Below are 12379 nucleotides of genomic sequence, written 5' to 3' on the forward strand. Positions count from 1 at the left end.
AAGCTGAAATCATGTTATCGTCAGTCATACATACCTAATATTCGTAATATGTACTCAATCAGATGGTTCAGAAATTTTAGGAGTCAATCTCCTTTTGTATTCAGAAAGTACATAATAATTTAGTTTTTCGATAAGTATTCATTTTTTTCTTGAGCTTTCAGAGCTGTTTTAGGGTTCATACCACAATAGGGTTTGGTCCTCAAATTTCGATTAATTTGGTAAGGGTTTCATTTTCAGTGATCTTATCATTCTTATGTCATAGAACCATTTAGCAGTATCATGTTGCTAGGAAAGCAAAATCTTACTTCCCTTACTTTAGGAAGTAGTTCACCTGTTCCGTTCACTTCGTTCCTTTCCTCAAAGCCAGTGTGAGCGCAGATTTTTGGTAGCGCATTTTCTTACATAACTTTTCAATTCCTATTATTGGAGGTCCGAAAATATTTCTCATACAATTTGATACCATAATGATCATTCTTCATAAAAAATTTAAAACCTACATATTTAAAAACATAATCATTGATATTCATAATATCACTAATCATACACTTAGTTTTTACTAATATTTGTTTTCATATATTTTTCTATACTAATGATCGAAACTCATAATCATTCGAATAAATAACTATATAACATTCATAAATGTGATGTATCCTAATATTTGTTTTCATAAATTTATTACTCATAAGTGTATTTATCCATATTATTGAAAATCATGATGTCTATATTCTTATCAAATGGTCCAAAACAGGCAATATTTTGTGTCACAAAACTAACGTGACAGAAACGAATCGCTGCAAAACCGACTCTACGTAGTCTTGTCTGCCCTACCCCTAGAGTGTAATTTAAAAGCCGGAGGCGCGGAGGGAGGGCAGCCCTCGCCCACTGTAACAAGGCTCAGGCGCCCGGGTGAGCTGGAGCGGCTGAGGCTGGTCGCCGAGGCGCCGAAGGCGCCGATGGCGATCCAAAAAGCCGAAGCTGCGGAAGCAAGCGTGGGTGCCTGAGCCTCGTTACGCAAGGGCGGAAGGGCTGCACATCCCGCAGCGCCGGAGACGAGGAGATACCAATGCATGCTGCATGCTTGCTTTCATGCTGCATGCTCTGCATGCTTATCTACTCTATTAAATTATATATGATTTTTTTAAAGATACGAGTATGTCTGTTATAAAGTAAATTATTCTGAACAACAACATTATGAGTTGAAGTATGTTCTTAGTAACAACATTATTAATTAAAACAATATGATCAATGAATGTTATGAAGAAAAAGATCTGAAAATAAAAATTATGTATTTTAAATGGTTCTTGGCAGTAACAGTATTGATAAAAAAATTATGATTACTAACTGTTATGAGCTCCGTTGGTAGTAATAAAAATGTATGAATAAAAAAAGTATGAAAAATAAAATTATGAAGAGAGATTATTATGAACACAAATCGGTAGTAAGACAAAGAATAGGATTTAGAATTTTATGTGAGCCAATATAGAACCAGATTTTTCCTTAGCAAATGTTCGTTCGTTCGTTCGTTTTAGCTAAATGACGTCCACTGCTGGACAAAGGCCTCCCCCAAGGTTTTTCACAATGAACGGTCCTGCGCTGCCCGCTTCCAGGTTCTTCCCGCGACCTTTACCAGATCGTCGGTCCACCTAGTAGGAGGCCTGCCAGCAAATTGTATTACCGCTTAATTTCTCTCCTCGCACCAAGTGCTTCCTTGTTACTTCTGTTACTTCCATGTTTCATTAGCAATAAAAAAACATCAACAGAAAACCTCGCGGATAGCGACACACCCCCCGTTTTTTATTTTACAGCGTCGTGGAGATGGAAACATTTCGGTTTTACGACAAACAGAACATCGTCTCCGACATCAACTTTTATAACCGTTCAAACAATTAGATCTAATCATATTGTTCTCTTCACACCCAATAGATCCAATACGAGCGAGCGAGACGACGCCACTCGCTTCGCTACGCCCGTCAATGTCTAATTGCTTTTATTATTTTAAGGCATCGTAATCATTATGGCTGCAATAAAAATTGTAATTACTTCTCATTAGTTCAATTAAGAATTTTCTAGATACGGTTTACTTGATATGTTGATTGCAAATCGCTCTGCTCTGAGATGCATTGTGTTAGAAAGCGGCATTTTTATTACTATTACGTTATTAATAATTCCCTTGTCTATGGGTGAAATCCGTTGTCGATAGCCTATAAATTTTATGAGTGTTAGGCACGGCTCATATCAATCAATATTAATGATCATACCGAAATTTGGAACTAATCGATGTATTTTAATTTTTAATGTCCATAAGTTACGAACGAGTGATGCTTAATGTAAGCACAGCAATAAATAGTTCGGACAAAAGGTCTAGTCTATGGTCTGGGCAACGGACGAACGGGTTTGAATTTGGAATTCGAAAATAAACGTTAGCTGTGTGGTCTGTTTTTAGCGGTCATTAGTTGATCAATTCTTAGCATTTATTATACAAAATTATATTAATAGGTAGGTATATATATTGTATAAAAATTACTTCGTAACTTGCTAGAGGAATGCTAGTTGATTATGAAAGTAAAAGGATTTTATTCAGGTCGAATACTTTTGATAGACTGATGTAAGAGGTTCCAAATAATTGACTACCTATTATTTTAGTTTTTGATTAATAATTTGACAACAAATTATCTTTTCAAATTTTAATTCAGGTATACTTACATTTTATCCTCCGTTCTTATTTATGGTCTCATACCTATACTCGTTATCAACAAATAATTACACATTTTACATATTTTCATAAAGATTTGTTTTGCAAATTACACTTTTAAACTACTATCGAAAGTTTACTCAGTGCTTGATTGGTTTTTGCAATAACTTTATTTAAATTATCAGATTTGCCCTGGACCTACTTCTTCAGAACTCTTAAGCTGGGTTGCACCATCTTAGTTTAACTCTGACAAATGTCAAAAATCTATCAAACTCCACACAAAAAACACCGGGTATAGTTCTAGTTACGGTCAAAGTTAGGTGGTGCAACTCAGCCTTAAGAAAGCTGAAATGTTGTATACCTCCTTACAGTTCACAATAGATGACATCATATTAAAGTAGTAGATAGATAGTAGTTGTATAATACGTGCTATTCTTTAACAAAACTTATAAACTCACGTGGTGGCGACTCTACATTAACAGTTCTTGAAATAAAAAAAAGTAAGCACTGGCACTCAAGAATCTAGAATAAGTACCTATTAAAAACATAAATACCATACATCAATCCTTCACACAGAAAAAATAAAACAAAACTTTCCACAAAGAAAACGAAAAGAAGCCACGAGCGAATAGAAAAAGAAAACCTTCCATTCACACTGGCCGCAAAACGCGAGAAAAGTTGTCTGCGCGCAGAAAAACTTCTCCAAAAAGTTTCCACGCACGTGTCTAACACGTGGTCTTGGTGAAAAATCGCGCAGCCCGCGCATTCCTTACCCCACCCCTGCAGGACTCCTAAGCGGGAAGATACGGATCCGTACGCGACGCTTTTTGTGAATGGAGCGAGAATAAGGACCGGTATGTGTGTGTGGGTTCGCTTGGTGATAGAGACGGTGTTAAAATGTTGCGAATTTAAGATTAATTTCTTTCGATTCATTCATAACATTCTTACTTAATAGGTAGTTACTAGCTAACATTACATAAAAATATAAGAGTCTTTTAAAAACCTATTTTATGATTACAAAGTTTCCAAATAAGAATATTTAGTTAACTTGTTGACTGTCAAGAACAAAAACTGGCGTGATTAACACCACTGTACCGTCTAAACTCTTCAAGCAAGCATAGATTTGCATCTATTTTAGGCACTTTATGAAACTTGTCAATTTACGCAACAATAAAATCACATCGCACAAAATAAGAATCTTGACATTTTACATAACAATTACGTAAAATAATTACTGATTTTGATCATCTTCACCTGCCCCTCTAGACATAGCAACGATCGCGAAATTCTATCTCTCGCGAATGTCATTTAAAGAAACCGACAATATTGTTCAGACATGCGGACTGCGTTCACTTTGACCGCAGACCGCATAGCGCATGCAAAGTGAACTATTTGAGGGCCCTTTCCCACAGCAATTTAGTATAATGTAGGATCCCGTAAAACTGGATTGTCATGTGAACACACGTGTGTTTTTGAAATTCGAACTCCAAATTCTTCGGGTCCCGCGAAAAACGGGATGTATTCGTGGGAAACAGCCCTTATTTAGCTGATAAAAATGAATTTACCTAATGCCCGTTTTCACCATCAATCCCTAATTTTTAAGTGACCCCTATGAAAACAAAATATAATATGTGTTACCATACCATGATTTAGGCCTGATTCGGCCATACTTTTATCCAAGAATAACTCCTGGGAAATATGTCAAAATGTCGAATAACTAACGATTTATTCTGAGATTAATATTTACTCTTGTTTGGTCGAATCCACCCTTACTTAATGTCTTATGTCTCCTAGATGGGGCAGAGGGCGATGTGTTATAGGGGTCACTTAAAAATTAGGGATTGATGGTGAAAACGGGCACAAGTCTACTTCGATGACATTACCTTGCTTAACCCTAGGCTTTGTTCCAGTCTGGTGAGGGTCCGGCCCGCCGGCAAGCTGTTTTACCCCTATCTGAAGACGTCCTCCCTCCACAGGGATTTCCTGTTTGCGAGTGGATCCGGTAGGTACTCTTAGTGATACAGCTAGCAGCACATCAAGGTTTACCCTTCCATCTTAAGCAGTTGTGATAAGAGTTATATTGCAATGGTCGGATGATTTGCCGGCTGTACATGCTAATGCTTCTGCTGCATAGTAACGCATGCACGGTGCACGTCCAGTCGCAACCGCAGCTTGAGTTTAAGTGACTTTTAATCAGGTCGGGATTATTTTAATTTTTCCTGCATGCACGGTGCACGTCCAGTCGCAACCGTAGCTTGAGTTTAAGTGACTTTTAATCAGGTCGGGTTTACTTAAATTTTACGTGTAGCATAAAAATGTGATGCTTATTTAATGTTTTAACAAGCATGTTGATGAAGATATAGAGCATGCTGTTTGGAATGGCTAAGAAAATCAACGCTTCAAAAATATTTCGCAAAACCACCAGTGCTAGTGTTCCTGTAAAAATCCTAAGATATTCCAGTACAACCTAAGATCTACCAAATTCTAATGGTAAATGTCCCAAAAGGTTTGCGATTCGAACTCTTACCACCATTTCGTTGGTAAATCTTAGGATTTACATTAATGGCACGGTAAATGTTGAAAAACAAAACATGTCATAATGTGCTCAGCGCATCTCATCATCATCATCATCATCAGAAATTACTTCAATTGGAAAAAATCGAATCTATCTTAATATTGAAGTTTCCCTCTTTGTATTTCTAGTCGCTCACTTAGTAATTTAGTCGCACGGACAGAATTTTAATATCTAAAATGGATTAAACATAACCCACTTTTTGTAAGCTCGTTCTGCATTTGATTATAGTATTAATCAACATTCGTCGTTAGTTCAGTTAATTTTTCGCTTACTCAAATTCATACCGCTCAAGTTATTAAAACAGTAAGTATGCCATCATCAATCGCTAAGTTATTTTTTAGTCGATCGTTGTATAATTCCCCATTAAGAATTACTCATTGTTTTATTCCTAAAACCAACATCTACCAGCTGACAGAGGTAAAACTTAGCATATACTGAATTCGAATGGTAAAAGCTCGAAAAAATCGTAGAAATACTTACATTTACCAACTCATGTCGGTAAATCCTAAGACTTACACTTAAATCTTAAGATTAACCGTAGTTCGAGCTTTTACAGTAACACTAGCACAGACAGAAAAGAAAAATACGCCCGTATTCACAAATATTACTATGAGGTCTCACAGTGCGCGTGGACGCACAGGGGACACACGAACCAATCATAGTGCTCTATTCAACGCTGTGCGTTCGATTTGCTGCTTCACTTAAGCAAGCATTATTTGTAAATTACGGGCGTAAGTACAACGCTTCAAAAATATTTCGCAAAACCACCAATGCAATAGCCGAGACAGAAAAGAAAAATAAGTATGAAGATAAACCAAAAAAAATTGCATGCCTACTAGCAAATACGTAAATGGTATTCGTAGAAATATAAGCTTTGAAGTCTTACACCAATTAACAAGTAAACAACGCAAAAATATCTTCATTTTGTATATGTACAAAACAAAGTCTCTTTCCGCGGCACTATCTGTCCCTATGTATACTTAGATCTTTAAAACTACGCAATGGATTTTGATGCGGTTTTTCTTAATAGATAGAGTGATTCAAGAGGAAGGTTTACATGTATATTTAACATCCGTGCGAAGCCGGGGCAGGTCGCTAGTTGTCAATAAACAAAACGACGAGACAGCTCAGTTCCTTGGTCAAATGTGTAGACGAGGTGTGAAGCATACTTCTGATAGTTAGGTCAAATGGAATGGATTTTAGCCCAGGGCAGAAGTAACAGAAAGTCTGAAAAAAGAGACTGATTGTATAAAGTGAAATAAAGTAGAGACTAAATTTTGATATCTTTAAAGGATGGCTTGAATATCCAACTTATGGGCGAAACAAGTTAGTTATTTTTTCTTTTAAACTATATGTAATAATCGACGCCCTTAAAACTTCAGGAATGCAGCATCATCCAAACTCTTTTACATCTTTCCTCGTAAATCATACCACATAATTACAAATACTTCTTTCTTGTTCTCCTGAAAGCCAAAATGATACTAATTATCACACAAGATTAAAAAACTCATTCGTCCGTTTTAAGAAAACCAACTAACAGATGCTTTAGGTAATAACAACGTCAATGCATAAATTATGAGTAATACATAATAATACATAATAACAGCTTTCGTTGAGCGCATCTGTAAAGTACTTTATCTTTGGATCTCCCGTTATAGAGTTGGGCTTAAGGCCCTATAAAAACTATTAAAACTGATGTTTATTTGTTTATGGGCGAGTGATTACGGCGCTATGTTTATTGAAAAAACCCACAATCGATGCGCCACGTGATATCGATTTAGGTTCGACTAAAATATCGCGGCGATTGATCGATTGCGCGATTTGATTTTGTCTTAAAGAATGCTTTGAAAATGATGAAATGAGTTTTTACTAAACAAAACGCCAATGTAGAGTGACCAATAATGTTCTTGTGTTGAGATTTACGCCTTTAATATTTTATTCCGTGATGGGCTGATATTGGTAAGATTAAAATATAGATATAAATAAAATTCCACCTCACTAACTCAAAGGCAAACATTTAAAACGATTGCCAATAAGCTCATGTTAACTACTGTGCGTGTAATTACGCAAAAAATACACATTTCATATCATCCGGCACTTTATTTTGACACGAGAAGAAAACGACCCACAAGACTGCAGTGTTAACTTGCCACTGCGAAAGGCTCATTACTTCTTAACATTATTGAGTCTCTTAACCCGTTCGCTACCTGTGCGTCTAGTCCCGCCCGCGCGTCCCGCATCGGTCGATTAGATCGCTCCAAAACTGCCCATAAATTCAACCCTAAAACAACCTCTCTGTTTAGTTTGGAAGCTCCCATCCCAGTAATTATACAATAATTCATACTTTAATAAATACTAATAAATCGTTCCAGCACTCCAGCATTATCCGGCATTATTACACGATGTAATTACAGCCAATAAATTACCAAATAATACATCAATCAGATGTGTTATAATTTTGAATTTTTTTATCATCTTTTATTGGTGAACGGGCAATTTTATTAAAATTATAATGCGGAGAGCGGCTCAAATTGGGGTGGCTCGAGGCAAAACTTGCCTTTAATTATATAGGTAATGGTTAATGATATATTCTTATAATAAGCTACCTGATGCTGTTGGTGGGCATAAATCAAATATTTCATTAAAATTCAAGCTGGTTTACAACCCTTTATTTGGTTCGTTATTAGGAGGATCGCGGCGATTCGCGAGGTATCGTTTATGTTCGTATGTAATAGCGTTTTGCATGACATTGATGGATGTAGTATCTAAGCTGTGCATAATTTTGCGTGGTTTTCGCGAAATTAGGGTGCTTGTAAATTAAATATTTTTGTGATTACAGCTTTGGGAGCGCTTTATGGCCGCGTTTAAGTTTAAATTATCGATCCGTTCATTGAAGCTTTTTTCATTTTGATTATCTGTTGTGAGAACTTGATTGGCCACGACACCTTAAGGACGATATGATGGCATATAAAATGAATATCATATGTAATTTTATTACGGGAAATACTTTAGAATCCTTGAGTATTCTACAATCCATTTTTTATCCACAAGGTATCATACACTATCTCTATGTCCAGTGTTAACGATTTAATTTCTCGAGTTTGACAAAATGAATCGATCCTTTTTAACTACTTAAAGATACGGTATGATAGTACGTATTTCTATGGTAAACCAAATGAACGCAGATTAAGCCAAAAGGAGAGGTAGTAAAATATAGTAAGAAAGAAATATTTTTTACGATGAACATCACTTAGAGAACAAAAAAAGTATACGGAAAAAGACAGAAATAGCACATAAATATTATAAGGAAATATAAAGTGAACAGAACAGTGCCACCCTGTTGCAAAAGCGATGCCTATAGCAATGGGATTCCACTCAGCATACGCCGTGGCCCTTATTTTCAGTGTGCCCCATAATATAAAACCTTTATGTGCCTGAAATTATGACTCGATATTTATTTGAAAAGAACAATTAAAGTAATCATATTATCTTAATAATGTATTGAAAATAAACTAGAAATAACTAACTAGCTTGCTATAAAACAAGTCCAAAGCTAATTGCAATCATATTTATATGCGATAATTATACAAGAAACGCTCAGATAATAATTTCTTTTAAATCATACAATTAAATGTTCATCTTTGAAAAGCCACGCATCGCCTGGAGTCATCGCAGGGCTGTCACTTCACGGTTTCACAAAATTAATAAAAATAACTCTAAAAGAAAAACTTCTTTTTATATCTTCTAAGCAGTTCCATGTGAGTGATTTATTTCATACGACTATTATACGTAAAAGACAAAATGTAGTAAAAAATCTTAGTAATCTTAGTAAAAAAAAACTAAAACAATAGTTTTTTTTTCAACTGCATTTGGCAAGAGTAAATGATTGGCTTATTATTTCGCGATCTTATGTATTATTACTTATTTTTTATAAATCTATATTTTCTCTACACTAGACTAGGTATAATCTACGTTCCTTTTAGCAGAAAAACATCTATTAAAATTAGGATAGATAATGATCTCATTAAATTATAAATTGACATCCCTAGCAGTAATATGCGACCACACAAGAAAAAACATTTCGATAAAGCAATAATTATACGTTGTGGTGACGTTTACACAGTAATGTCGTTATGTATTAAGAAGATTCAATTAATGCAGCCGCAAAAACACAGACTAACAAGAAAGAATATGTGATTTACTTGCCTAATAAGTATTTCAAATTATACGTTATATTATCAGAATCGTGACATAAATAAATAAATAATAAATAAAAACATTTGTTACCAAAATTACAATTTCTTACAGCTTACTAGTAGTCCCCAAACTAGGCCTTAGTAGTCTTTTACAAGATATCATTTAATTTAATGTGTCTGTTTGTAATAAAATGTAATAAAAAACTTATTTTTTGTCACATTCCTCTGAGTTTTGATAGCGCTGAAATGTGGACATGATTTTTTAAGTGTCACTATTCCTGTAGTCTTTTTTTATCATCATCATCAACAGCCCTTTACAGTCCACTACTGGACTATGAGCCTCTTCTACTATAGTGGAGGGTTTTGCCATAATCCCCACGCATGGCAGGCGCAGTTTAAAAGATTGGTTTTTCAGAGAGCGCTGCTGCCTGTTCTCAGTTCGATGTGTAGTCCCTAAGTCGCCTCTCGATAGTTTTTATGCAGGTCAAAAAAAATCAAAAAATGATTAAAAATACTTAGAGCCAATCATCATACAGTATACCACGGAAGTGACCACTCCATACACAATGGGTAAACCGTCCAGTAATTGTGCAGGGAATAAGTAGTCGTATCCCTCTACATTTAATAGTCAAGATTGTTTTTACCAATTGGTTAATGATGCCAACATTATAATGAGGAAATCGTGATTGGTAATCAAGAGGTCTATTTTGTTGAGATGAAGGTCAATTTAAAGATCGATGGTTGCCAATCTTTACTTCTGCGGCTGCTGGTTTGAATCCCACTGGGGCCAATTTTATTGTGATAATCACAGCATTTTACTTTTTTTTTATTCCAAACGACAATGATTGTTCCTGATAAGAACAAAAGACTTTGCAAAGTTAAAATACTAGTAATAACAAAATTTATTTTACATTTTATAGATAGGACATAACTTATTACAGCGCAACTTCGACCAGACAAGGATAATCTTAGCTATTGGCTGATTACGCTGTAGTCACTTCTGTTAAGCTCAAAAATAATATTATGTAGTGCACTATCTGTTCTGTCTCATTAGGTACTAATTGGAGATAGAATGTATAACTATTTAACAAGTTTATAAACAATTGAGACCTTTTGGAAAAATCAGGTTCAAGGTGGAATTTAATATACGACCCGTTAGAAGCCCCACGACACAACACTCTTTAAAAGTCTGTAACCGAATCCGTTCTGATGCGTCACGCACGACATAACACACCAAACAAATAGAAATCCGCCTTTATTCGCATTTCGTGCAACACAGAGGTGACATGTCACCTGTTTAGATCTGCGCAGTTTCATTTCATCACAATGCCTCATTAAGTGTTTACAACTCGATAGGGTTAATTACTAATTAATTGCTGATTTGTGACGTCCGATAATGACTGAATTAGGAAATAATAGGATTCTCCATTCGCGGTTGTTTTAAGTGGGAAATAATTATGAAATTAAGATTTATCTCTTAATTGGTAATGTCCAAGGTCGGAGTTTTCGGAATTTTGATGTCATTAAATATTATTTAACTGTTAGGTATTTCGTTTAGGAGTAGCTAGGTAACTATTGTTTCTGATCGCTATACCTATGGCAAGTTTCAAATAAATAGGATCAAATAAAAATTAAGTCTTCACCGTCTATTGTGTGGGTTTTGTAAAATCTGAGGTCATAATAATACAACCCTAGTGTTAGACACCCTAGTCTTTTATAGGCAGATTTTTATAAAAACCATCTGTCTTAACCTTGGCTTATTCATGTTAAAACTAAAATAATTGGAACACAGTATTTTCTCGCCTGTCAGAGCCCAGCCTTGCAAACAATGGCGGCAACCCGATCGGCCATAAAACCAAAACTCGGTACCAATCGTAAAATGGTAGCAACTTATAATTTCAACGAAAAAACAAACAGACGATTCATAATTAAAATCGCTAATGACTAAGACCATTAAGTTAATCATTTTAATTAGAAGTGGTCGGTCTCATTTTGCGTTTTGTTTTGTTTTTCTCCGGCGCTGGTTACGACGGAGTCTTGCAATTGCGTGCGTTACATTTCTGTTTCTGGAAGGATTTTGTTTATCAATGTGTCAAATGTAATTGACACGATAAAATAACAGAATAACAGAACTCCAGAATGCAATCTTATAAGTATGGTGCCAAAAAGTAAATTGCCGTACATACAAAAACGACTGATCAGGAATGGGAAAGATAAGGCGGTAATTGAGATGTTGCTTAATTATTAAGAATGCTTAAGTGACTTCTTGCGCGCAGTTCATAAATAAACTAAGAGATAAATTAAGGGTTAAATTAACTTGGCTTGGAATATTTTTGCAAATGTTAGTTTAATTATATTTGGCATTAAAATACTTGAATCTATAAAGCGAACATTTTTATGCAGGCTATTTCTCAGAAAACTCTACCAAGTAGGATATTACCGAGTACTAAAAATATTGTAGTAAGCTTAAAGGCACATTAAGCTAATCTTCTGTAAACGTAATAAGAGCGAATTTGCAACAAAAATTTGCTTGTCTTTTGTATTGTTGACTGTTAAGTACTAGTAGTTATACTACAGTTTGTTCAGAATACTCTAGGCTTGGATCGACCTGGTTTTCCGATAAGAAACATGATCTCAAGCTGTAGGTTCGTTAGCTTCATGATCGAGGCGTGTCAGACATCTACAAGCTCATAACATCTGACATCACTGTAACAGTCTACAAAATCATTTTTTATGCAGAACAAGGCACGTATCCAACCGTAATCGCATCTGATGTCAAGTGGGATGCAGCCTAGGATACATATTTGCCCTGTAAGTGCCTATTCAGTCTCGCCTTGAAAAGGCCCGGATTATAATATTGAAACTGCCACAGTCAGAAACAGACTTAAACTAATTATCTCCAGCTAAAATTATTGC

General features: G+C 35.4%; 1 long non-coding RNA gene across 1 annotated transcript in view; it reads left to right on the plus strand.

The window, feature by feature from the left end:
- LOC114363740 (uncharacterized) overlaps positions 1 to 12379 on the plus strand; it is a 42232-nt gene that overhangs the window by 9152 nt on the left and 20701 nt on the right. The window contains exon 2 of the long non-coding RNA XR_003656799.1: positions 4603 to 4694. This is a non-coding gene — a long non-coding RNA (uncharacterized LOC114363740). The remainder of the gene's footprint in view (positions 1 to 4602; positions 4695 to 12379) is intronic.

The sequence above is a fragment of the Ostrinia furnacalis genome, unplaced genomic scaffold (assembly GCF_004193835.3).
Source record: "Ostrinia furnacalis isolate ACB-3 unplaced genomic scaffold, ASM419383v2 OfSCF7245, whole genome shotgun sequence".
In the NCBI taxonomy this organism is placed as follows: domain Eukaryota; kingdom Metazoa; phylum Arthropoda; class Insecta; order Lepidoptera; family Crambidae; genus Ostrinia; species Ostrinia furnacalis.